We start from the raw sequence: 12,438 nt of genomic DNA on the forward strand, positions 1-12,438 counted from the left end.
GGCCAGAGCACGGTTCAGTTGGACTCGGGCGCGGTTCGCATGCAGTGTGAGCGCTAACCGTGCTGGAGCACGGAACAGGACGCGTGACGCAAACCTCCTCATACGAGCAGCACGATTACGTGAAAATTTTCGTGCCACAAAGGCGATAGATCTGTTTAACAACAGGCTGTGAGAGGGCTGTGGACCAAACGACTCAAAATTATCCACAAAGTAAACAGAGCGATGGACTCAGAGCGATGCGCCGCTCTTCCTGTTTATCCCGAAACCGTCACACCATAATGACGTAAGCGTGCTCCGGCACGAATGCTGAAACCCTATGTGAGTGCAGGCCAGTGGGGGAGGGGGGACAATCGTACTCGGGCCCGGTTCATGGCAACCGTACCTAGTGTGAGTACACCCTTAGTCACATGCCAAAACTGGCCAACCAGCACAATCGTCAGGAAACTAAGTAAAAATTAAAATCATCACAATTATTAAAATTGTTGGTTAATTTGATATAATCAAATGTTTCAGAAATATGACATTTCTGTGAAATAGTCGTTTCCTCTTCCTTGCGCCTGTAAAGTTTGCATGCCGTTGTGTCTTTTGATAATTGAGCGGGTCGAGTGGCACTGCATTGGAAATCTGCGCCAGCCATTTATTTCAATTAAAAAGCATGCAGCCTGGCGTCTCAGATGTAGTGGGCATGAAACAAGCATAATTAGGTTTATTTGGCCTCTAAACACCCAGAGGGAGCCATTAAGTGCAGAAGACTGGATGCTCCAATAGGTAGTAATAACTCTAAGAGACGTTTGTGCTGAGAAGCGCCCTTAATTTTACCATGACATTGCGTTTTTTAAAGTACGCATCTTGTGTCGAATACTGGCCTTACAGACACTGCTCTTCCTCAAGGGCCGTGACCCGAAGGGCCCGCGCTCGCTGGGACATTACAATCTCTAGTAAACTGTTTCTGTGCATGTCTTGATTTATAGTATTAAGTGCTAGAAACATGGAAACGATTTGCAGGATAAACCCTGTATACTGGGACTCATGTTGACATGGCACTGGTGGAAGATATAAGATAAAGCTGAGCCTGACATCTGATTGGCCACGCCGAAATTTAATTAGCTATACAGTGTGGCGTGAAAAACACACAAAACTTCATCTAAAACGGGAAAGAGCTAAATCTGAGGTATATTTTTACAGACTGCCGAAAGCTACAGAACAGAGAAGCAAATGTGTCAAATGTGTGTATTACTGTGTGTCAATATGCTGAATTTAGAAAGTTAGTAAAGACAATGTTTAAAATAGTCCAAGTGACTACAGTGGCTCAACCTTAAAGGATTAGTTCACTTTTAAAAAAACTTTTGCTGATAATTTACTCACCCCGATGTCATCCAAGATGTCCATGTCTTTCTTTCTTCAGTCGAAAAGAAATGAAGGTTTTTGATGAAAACACTCCCCCATATAATGGACTTCAGTGGGCCCCAAACGGTTCAAGGTCCAAATGCCAGTTTCAGTGCAGCTTCAAAGGGCTTTAAACGATACCAGACGATGAATAAGGGTCTTATCTAGCGAAACGATCGGTCATTTCAAAAATAAATAAAAAAGTTTAAGTTTTATAAGCACAAATGCTCGCCTTGCTCTGTTCTGTGATGCGTGTTCGTGACGTCATGTAATACGCAAAGGTCACGCTTGACGTAGGCGGAAGTACCGAGTCAGTGTTTACAAATGTGCGGAAGGAGGACCATATACACATATTCAAATGTCTTTGTGTCAGTTTATCGTTTAAAATGCCCATTTCGTGTGCGAATACTGTGTGTTTTAATATTAAAAAGCCTAAAAGAAAATTTTCGTCAGGACAGAAAAGCGTGACCTTTTCAACGTAATTGCGTATTACGTGACGTCACGAACGCGCATCACAGAACAGAGCAAGGCGAGCATTTGTGCTTATAAAACTTAAACTTTTTTATTTATTTTTGAAATGAGCGATCGTTTCGCTAGATAAGACCCTTATTCATCGTCTGGTATCGTTTAAAGCCCTTTGAAGCTGCACTGAAACTGGCATTTGGACCTTGAACCGTTTGGGGCCCACTGAAGTCCATTATATGGGGGAGTGTTTTCATCAAAAACCTTCATTTCTTTTCGACTGAAGAAAGAAAGACATGGACATCTTGGATGACATGGGGGTGAGTAAATCATCAGCAAAAGTTTTTTTTAAAAGTGAACTAATCCTTTAAGTTTATCAAGCGACAAGAATACTTTTTGTGTGCAAAAAGCCTCCGTTCTGACGTACAACCCAGAAGCGCTGCGCTGTTACACTACGACAGTTCCGTTGAAATCGCAGTCAAACGCACAAAATCAGAGGCAAATCGGTTCTCGTTCATGTGTTTGACTGTGAAACGTAGTTAGTAGACCAGGAAGGGATGTCTGGGATTTTTCCCATTGAAATGTTGTGTAATGAGTGACTCCCTGTCGCCGACATTCAGCCAACAACAGTAAAATTCAGCGATGCAAAATACTAAATTTTTTATCGAATTGAAAATGTGCCATCATTCACATCATTAATGTAATTCATAACTGAATGTGAGAGACAAAAAACGGTTTGCAATACGACATGCGAATAAGAGTGAATAGACGTGCTGCTTTTAAAAACAGCGTGCATTGTGGGAGTCTCATGGCTGGTGTTGCACATTAGAAAAAGGAAACATAAAAGCCCAAACACAAGCCATCATGTCAAACGATCAGAGTATTCATCTTGATGCTTAGAGTCGTCCCTATAGGGCCACAAAATGATATTGCATGATGCAGCTCTCAGACTCCCAGGGGCAGCACTTCACTACTTATGTAATTATTATAACAGGCAATTAATTAAACAGCCTAATTGAACCGAGTAACCCCGAGAGAGCACTAGTTGAGTCCTATTTTTAGGAGGTAGCCCTCCTTCGGCCGGCTGTGCATTGGTTAGTCCCGGTCCCGTCTGTGTCGATAGCATCTAGCGTGGCACTTCTGTGGAGTCGGCCATTAACATTATCAAGTTATTTATTCTCAGAGCCTCTTTCCACTGGCCTGCATTTTCCACTGCTCTGAATGTCAGAAAGCTGTGCTAGCTGTGATTTTCCATTATTCTCAACACTGTAGACTATGCATTCAGCGCCTGTCCCGACTCAGTGAGCGCATGCTACACAAACATCTTCAGTATGAACAACACATCATCTTCCAGGATTCAGGATCTTTGAGGGCGTCTGGTTAATGCGATCTCTGATACACGTTTCTTCAACTCCATGTGCTTTCATGTCAGTCACAGGGTTTTTGTACAGATTATATAGAGTTTCAATATTAAAAATACATAAGAATTATTCAATATTTTAAACTATTATGACAAAAATAGAGTTTAATGAACAAACACAACATATACACAAAATATACACAACAGTTGTAGTGTCATTGACCAACAATTTTGCCTCTAATAAAGTTTTATCAAATGTTATTGTACTTAATTGGACGTCTGTGAAATGAATGGCATCCAAAAATAAAAGTTTGTGTGTACATAATATATGTGTGTGTAATTATTTTGTATATATAAATACACACACATATATGTATATTTTAGAAATATTTGCATGTATATACTGTATATATCTTAATATTATATATAAATATAAATATTTTATATATAAATAACACATTTTTCTTAAATATATACATGCATGTGTGTGTATTTATATATACAAAATAATCGTGATTAATCGTTTCACAGCTCTACTTGATTGCAAAGTAGCTTGAGATGAAATATGAGACATGGTGTGATGTGAAGATAATAAAAACAATCAAGGTTAATAGCATATTTCCTATCAAACTGTTATTCTGGGCAATAATGCTAGAAGTGTGCACATATTTGTATATTTATGATGCATAAAATTGTAACTAGGGAATTAGTCTTACGTCATTTATTGAAGAAAATGACTAATGCATTTAAACTGTTGGACATTGTTGGACTAACTAAATATTAAAGGTGTGACAGTGTTTTAAGAGAACAAAAAGAGCTCATATTTGAAGAATCCCCCACACATAACTCATTTTAGCACAGTTATATTTGAAATTTTCATTTCTATTTTCAGGATAAAGAAATGCATCAATATTATCATATTTTTGTACAGAATTTATACATTTTTATACATAACATATTTTGTGTTGCAATATCTCCCAGGCTGCCATGGGTGAATGTGTGCTGGAGGCATTACAGTCTAGCCACCGGAGCACAGCTGAATGCAGAAAACAACCAATCAGCACGGAGCACGGAGGTCATGTGATCACCAGGTGCTGTGTTCTGACTCACAGGGTCCCTGCGCAGTGTACACCGCTCCTTCATCATCATCACACACAGATGAAACTTGAGTCGTGCTTATTACAAGAGTTAGGAGTATAATAATATATATTATGTCTGTAAATATGCCGTTTTGGCGCTCTTTAATGTGGCATGATAGATCTTGTCCTGTTTACTACTAGTTACAGCACCAAATAAACATCAGTGAACATCAGGAGGAATGTTGAAAGATACAGGACAACTTAGTGAAATCAATCATGTCTCATGTAATCGATCAATCAGTGTTTCAACCGCAGAAAGAAGTCAATAAAACAACTTGAGAACAATATCACATTACGTCACATTTACCTCAGAAAAGCCATTCAGTGACCATAAACTCGATATTTAGCTAGAAAAATGAAAGCAGCATTTACATATTCATTATATATTTTACTGTTCTTCAACATTTCATGTATGTTTAAATAAATTCATAACATTTTTCGTTATTCGCCTATTCAAAATGTAGAAGGATCTACGAAGGAGAGGCTGAACCTTTGTCTCTTCTCCCATTTCTTCCCGAGACCGACTAGAGGACAGAAGAGGGGAACGCACCGCTAAACTCATCACATTTGAGTATCGTCTACATAAAAGGCCTCTCTGGGTTAGTTAAGCACTGCAGGTCTCTTGTCTGTGCCTTCATTTTTCCACCCCGCCTCAAATGATAAACTTATTTTTATAAAAAATAAGTTAAGTGTTTGTAATCAAATCAGTTCATTTTAACCTTAAACATCATAGTAATGTAGTTCCAACTGACTCCCAAATTTTCCATGAACTGTACCTGATATTCTATATCAAAATTAATCGATATCTATTTGAATTTAATCAGAATTTAATTGCAAGCTTGTGAATTGAAATCAAACTGAAATGTGAAATTTGTGCCAATAATAAATGTTATTATTATTGTTATTAATAGCAATAATAAGTTATTAATAGCGATAGTTATTAATAACAGCAAAAGTTATTAATAGCACCATCACCATTAGCACTAATACCAAATAGCAAAAGTTATTAATAACAATAATAAATGTTATTATTTGCACAATGGCAATAATAAATGCCCTAATAAATGTTAAGCACCGGTTCTACAATTATCCAGTTCTGAGGAGCTCAATGTTGTCAGTATCGAGACAGGAGATACTGCAGTCTCGTCACTTTAGTCTCCTGCATGTGAGGAGCTCATGGAGGTTGTCACTCGCGCCGTAGCCAATTTAAATATCGATTGGCCGGGGGCGAGAAACATGAGCTTCGTTTGCAAAGTAAATTATACGAACGCTTTATGCCGTCTCATGTGCAACCTCTGCGTCTGGGCTTACCGTTCTGTCCCTTTCCTTTCATGGAAGAGAACAGGTTTCATACCATATTTTTAGTCCTCAGACCTCAACGTATTCTAACATCATGGGATTAAAACAGCATGGTTATTGGGCGAAGCCCAGGGCTGAAGAGATGTGTGCAAGCTATCTCTCCCTCAGTCTCGTCCCTTAAAGCCCAGACATTACCCATCAAGCCTTTAAGATCTACATCTTTGCTGGTGGGTAAAGCTTATTCGGCAGCAGGTCAGGCACACTATATCTATCTTGCAGGCATAGCAGGGTGACCTGCTTAAAGACCTGCGAGGAGGTCAGCATTGACGTAATCAGTTAGATGGACAAGTCAGTGGTCTGTTCTATGGCTATGGAGAGACATCTATGGCTCAACCTGATCGGAATTAAAGAAAAAGTCCTTTCTCTTCAAAAGTTCATCCTCCATTGGGATGCGGGCGCCACTCTCAGGCCAAGACTTCGAAGGGCTTTGTCAAAGAAGTCGTGTCAGGCTTCTGAGGGCAGACCCCTCCATGGGAAGACGGTTTCCAACTCATTACACAGTGCCCGTCTCCCCTCTGTGCCTTCAAGGTCAAGGTCACTTTTATTTATATAGCAACTTAAAACAACAGAGACGTTTTGAGAGATTGCTTAAATGCATATAAGGAAGAAGATAACCTAACAAACTGAGGTAACAAATTCCACAGCTTAGGACCAAATACTGAAAAGGCTCTGTCAGCTTTAGATTTCAAGCGAGACAGTGGAATGGTTGATAATTTGTCAGAGGATGATCTAAGAGATCTTCGGGGAGAGTATGGACAAATAAGGTCTGAGATATAAACTGGAGCCAGACCATGCAAGGCTTTAAATACAAAAGTTAAAACCTTGTACTCAATTCTGTATTTGACCAGAAGCCAATGTAAATGTGATAACATAGGGGTGATATGCTCACGTTTTTTCTTCCCCATTAAGAAGCGAGCTGCAGCATTTTGAACCAGTTGCAAACGCAATAATGAAAACTGGTTATTACCGGCATACAGAGTGTTGCAATAATCAAGCCTTGTTGAAATGAAAGCATGAATGACTGTCTCTAGGTCACCAAAATATAGAAAAGATTTCAATTTACGTAAACCCCTAAGTTGGAAAAAAATGGCTGACAACAGAGTTTATTTGCTTGTCGAATTTTAACTAAGAATCGACAACAACACCCAGGTTCTTTACATGAGTGCGGACATTCGCTTGCAGAGTTCCTAAACTAGAGGTCTGGCCGTCTACCAAATGGGGGGAACCAGTAAAATGACTTCAGTCTTGTTTGTCTTGGGGCGCAACGGTTCCCAGCGAGTGTTTATCCGATCATCTGCCCGGATACGTAGCGCCGTGGGGTTGTTCGCTCCCTCCGAGGATGGCTCTAGAGCAGTCAGGTCAGCAGTTCCCTGCCGGTTCACCGCTTCAGGGTGCTGCACTTGCTGGTCAAGCTACACCAGAGGCCAGTCTCGAAAGACTGGTTCCCTTAGTAGATTTTTTAGCAGGGTGGACACTACTGCCAAATATATCTCAATGGGTCCTGCAGACAGTCAAAAAAGGCTACACCGTTCAGTTCAGGCCTCGCCCACCCTGATTCAGCGTAGTCCTTCCCACAGTAGTGGGCCTTGAGTAGGCTCTGGTGATGTAACAAGAAGGCTATAAGGCAAAGTAAGCTATAGAACGGGTTCCTCCTCCCGTGTTTTACAGCCAGTACTTTATTGTTCCGAAAAAGGATTGGGGATTGCGTTCGATTTTAGATCTGCGCCAACTAAAGTGCAAATTCAAGATGCTTACTCTGAAGCAAATCTTGTCTCAAATCAAGTCCGAGGTCTGGTTTGCACGATAGATCTCAAGGACGCATACTTCCACATATCCATTCTCCCACAACACAGGAAGTTCCTGAGGTTCACTTTTCTGACTCCTGCTCAAATTGCGTAGATTCTCTCAGCCATGCGTGAGCTAAAGCTAGGTCAGTCACTCACTGTCAAACAGTTTCAGAGGCTGTTGGGTCTGATGACAGCCGCATCCAATGTGATCCCTTTTGGCATGCTGTACATGAGACCCCTGCAGTGGTGGCTCAAAACCAAGGGGTTTTCCTCGAGGGGAAATCCGCTCTGCATGATCAAGGTCAAGTGGCGATGCCTTCGTGCCTTAGTTATGTGGAAAAAACCTTGGTTTCTTTCCCAAGGACCTGTGCTGGGTGCTCCATGTCGTCACGTCATGGTAACAATGGATGCATCCCTCAAGGGTTGGGGGGACGATCATGAGTGGTCGCTCGACTCAAGGTCTGTGACTGGATAAGCTCCTGTGGGAGAATTTCATCCCTCATTCATCCAGCTCCTCTTGGACTGGATGCTATGGTACCGACATGGCCGACCCTACGCCTGTACACCTTTCCCCCGATCGCTCTGTTCCTGGGAGTTCTGGAGAGAGTTTACCGGGATGGGGTCCATCTGCTATCGGTAGCCCAGTTCTGGCCGGCCCGAATATGGTTCTCGGACCTTGTGTCTCTCCTCGATGGCTCTCCTCTGGAGATTCCGCTCAGGAGGGACCTTCTTTCTCAGGTGAAGGGGTCGATCCTTCACCTCCGACCAGAGTTATGGGAACGGCTTGGTGACCCAACTCATAAGATCAGGGGCCGGTTGCATAAACTACTAAGACTAGTCTTAGAAGTTAGTCATCACATTTTTTTCTTTAAGACTGTTCATTACTTTTTAAAGTCAGTTATATAAAAATGTAGATTGATCTAATTCAGTACTAAAAAGTAAAACTGATTGTCCCTTGATTAACCGCTACTTGGTCATACTAGTTCTTAAGTCTTAACATAATGGCTATGTTCATGCAACTGGCCCCAGGTCTCTAAACCGAGGTTGTTGAGGTCATCCTCAACACCAGAGCTCCATCCCTGAGGAAGCTCTATGCCTTGAAGTGGAGATTATTCACTTCATGGTGCGGAAATCCACTTTAAAGCTGAATGTGGCAGCCTTAGCTGATTAGGAAACACCCTCTAATAACCCCTTTCCTCCATGGCACCTTGAGGCTTGGGCCTGAAGTTTGCACGAGAGTGTTGTGTTAGAAGGCCTTTCTTTGGCTCCCTTTGAGCCAATTGAAGATGTTCCTGAGAAGTTTCTCACTCTAAAAACGATCTTCCTCCTTGCTTTTTCCCTTTCAAAACAATTGGAGACCTACAAGCCCTCTCGGTATCTCCCTCATGTCTGGTATTTGCACCTGGTATGGTAAAGGCTTGACTTCACCCCAGACCAGGTTATATTCCCAAGGTTCCTACTAATACTTCAAGATCTATCGTACTGCAGGCCTTCATTGGACTTCATCACGCAGAGCCGTTCCCAAAGCATTTCGACGCAGCATCTTGTTCCCTCTTCAGGGAGCTAAAGTTACATACGAAACCAAGACATTCAATTAATTCAATTAATATGGTTTGGCATAAGTCCAAAACTGAGTGATAGATGTCTATGGCAAAGATTAATATGAAAATAAATTTAATTTTGTTATATTATGTGTATTTTATCTTATTTACCATCTGTTACATCTTGCACACTGTATACCCACAAAAAAACGCGTACGAAACACACCTGAGACTAACTAGAGACTAAATAAAAATGCTGGAACCTATTTTGCACGCACGTCGTTAAATTAGTGAATGAACTTGCGCTCCCGGGGGCGGTTCAGCGAAAAGAGGAGGCGTGTTCATGCGCAAACGTTCCCTGGTGCTATTTTGCAGTTTCAGAAAACAATTCCGCCACAGACCAGGAGAAACCTCGTCTAAAGTCAGTGGTGCGATATTCAGATGCTGTTTTAAGAGCGCATGCTTGGCCATAATGTAGCGTGTGCACAACGCACACACACTTTGCTTCTCTCATCTACACAGACGCAGTTTACATTTTTGCAAATCATACATTATTACAAGGAAAAATATTCCACACGAGGGAAATCATTGTGGTGTAAAAATAGGCATAAATCTAGCTTACACATTTACCCAAATTATTATACGCCTGTTTAAGCGAAGCTAATCTGGGTGTGTTTCTCCGTCCCCAATGTCACATCTCTGTGTTTTACGGCCCTGACGAGAACGTCGGTCTCCTCGGCTGTGAACCGCTCCTGGCAAATCTGCCGTTATAATAGCAATCCGCCATGGAACAAGCATGACTGCTCTTAAAGGGAATGTGAGAGGACGCTCTGATTGGTTTATTTCACGTTACGCCCAAACCACACCTATGAGTAATGAAGCTTCTTCAGAACAACACATTTTAGATTTGCGTCGGGCGCAAGAGTCATTTATCCCGCCGGTATAATAGCAACAGCGCCCGAGACCCGCCCACAAAGTTACTTGCGTTTCGCGTTTGATACTTCCATTTCAGATTGTTAAAATAGGGCCCACGGTCTTATTGTCAAAAGTGCACACTATTTCAAACAAAATAATTGCGTTACCATCGGGATACATCAAGATGAATATCCTGTTTAACTTCACATACTTCACATTACACAAGTAAAATGGGTTTCATGTGTACTTTAACAAACATGTTGTCTATATCACTGAGCATCAGACTGCATGCCATTAGATCAGTCCTGTCATCAGTAAGATCTGATGTTGACCTCTGACACAGGTGTGACCCCTGAAATCTCATCAGGAGGGTCACTCATATCACAACAGACATCGAACCTCCATTAGCCATTGGTGTACACCCATGAGGAAAGAGGTTTCTCTGGCCAGAGCTCAGATTACAGATGCGATTCACTCTCTCTCAGTGCTCGTGTGTCTCAGGGCTGTGTGGTGCAGGCAGAAGGCAGTATATGGTTTGCCTGATCAATAAACACACACCTGTGACTGAACATCAGTGTTTAACGCGCCGTCAAACACACCGTTCATACAGTGATCTTTGGGCATGACAATCTTTGTGAAAAAGAAGTGCAATTAATTGTATTGACTGTGCACTTTTAGTATACTTCTAATCTTTAAGGTATATTTATAATATGACTCTAACTCTAAAACGGAGAAACTGACAACTGAATTAAACTGCAGTGTGTTCGAGCCTTTCAAGTCGCATTTATTATAAACAACATTTATTAAAAACGCCAAGCCCATTTTGACAAAAAGATTTTGAGTGTATTTGGCCTTTTAATCTCAATAAGAGTACTATTAGTTTCTAGTGTTTTTGGGTCATATTTTACCTTTAACAAAAGTCGTAAGGGAAATCTTACCAATAAATCCATTTTGTACAGTGTAAAACAATCGTCCAGACAAGATGATCACTGCAAATTTTACAGTAGTATTAATACTAAAGTGCTCTGATTTCATTTTCAATACAGTCAAAAACTGAGACACAAGACGGCACGTTGCATATGAATGACTTTGAAGAGCACGTCCGCAGTGATACAAGAGATGTGCTGTTTTCATAATAATGTGTTGCTATTAACAACGGTCAAATAATTTTGTTTATGCTTAAAAAAGTGCATAGAGCTGCTAATTTTATTTGTTGTTTGTTGATTTTCAAATATAAAACTTGCATCAGTTCATTTTTGAACATTTTCATCTCATTTTAACAAAACCGTGAAAATATTGATAAACGTGATAATTTTGGTCACTATAATCATGATATGAAATTTTCATAGCGTTTCACGTCTAACTAACATCTCAAAGCGAGTCATTTCACGGGGACTGGCACACAAAACAGCCATTAGAAACGGCACATACCTCACAAAGCTTTCATTTTAATGGCATTATGAAACTAAACTGGTGAATCTGTATGCCTCACGCAATCCCAACTGTTTCTAGAAAGATCCCACTAGAAATTAATCTGCTTAAATCAGCAGTCAAAACACGTTTGGATCAATGAACATGGAGGTAAAGTAAACCACAGCAGTAAACAAAGACATATGATCTGCTGCCTGAGAACATTAATGCTTTCAAAGTGATATTAAACAGAGAAAATGAGACAAAGAACATAGTAATCTCACATGTGTTTCTTCTATAGAGATCTCAATCATGTCTCAACTGTGCTCAAGATACCAAAGTCGGCTCTAAAAAGATATTTTACTGTAAGCTTCAGTTAAATTCATTTAAAACCAAATGATTCACAGCATAATAATGTTAGAGCTCAATAGTCCTACTGTGCACGAACAGCTGAGGCCAAAAATGCATTTAAATTAAACAGAACTCCGCAGGGAGAAAAGCACAGAAACCCTCTGTATGTTAAGCATGAAACTACAAAACGGAGTATTTCAGACTTATAGTAAGGCATCGGTTAGCTTTCTAACTCGACAACAGCATCATCAGAGCGTGCGATTCACTAACACACTCAAACACAGCAGGCTGAGACAAAATTACGTGCTAAAAACGTTGTCTGAACAGTGGTTTGCAATGTTTCTAAAACATTCAAATGTCCAGTTTACTTGTTGTGATCAGAACATTACGATAATGTTAGTACAATATTCTTCTATCCTTACTTTTACTCAGAATATAACATCCTTTGAACGTTTATTTGCAATATTCCAAGAAAATTAACATTAACATTCAATACGTACAAATAACAATACAGGGATGTTCTGAAAATGCTGTTTCCTCTGAGAACGTAATGACATCAAGGGTTCAAGGGTCTTTTATTGTCATTCCATACACATTTTTACATGAAGGAACGAAACTAAGTGCGAAGGTCCCGGTCAAAACCCAAGATAAAAACATTAACCAATAAAAACATTAGAAACTAGAGAGTATGTCTAAGCAGCTTCGTCAAGAAATAGCACAATAGACAA

At 40.5% G+C, this 12,438-nt stretch overlaps 1 protein-coding gene and 1 long non-coding RNA gene across 4 annotated transcripts in view; one reads left to right on the forward strand and one right to left on the reverse strand.

The window, feature by feature from the left end:
• Positions 1-4,889, forward strand: part of LOC308685759 — a 47,515-nt gene extending 42,626 nt beyond the window's left edge. Inside the window, exons 3-4 of the long non-coding RNA XR_014029486.1 lie at positions 4,190-4,299; positions 4,812-4,889. This is a non-coding gene — a long non-coding RNA (uncharacterized lncRNA). The remainder of the gene's footprint in view (positions 1-4,189; positions 4,300-4,811) is intronic.
• The window catches only part of atp2b2 (ATPase plasma membrane Ca2+ transporting 2), a 193,282-nt gene that overhangs the window by 161,265 nt on the left and 19,579 nt on the right, over positions 1-12,438 (reverse strand). The gene's annotated exons all lie outside the window — the stretch shown is intronic.

The sequence above is a fragment of the Scardinius erythrophthalmus genome (assembly GCF_964197995.2).
Source record: "Scardinius erythrophthalmus genome assembly, chromosome: 25".
Lineage (NCBI taxonomy): Eukaryota > Metazoa > Chordata > Actinopteri > Cypriniformes > Leuciscidae > Scardinius > Scardinius erythrophthalmus.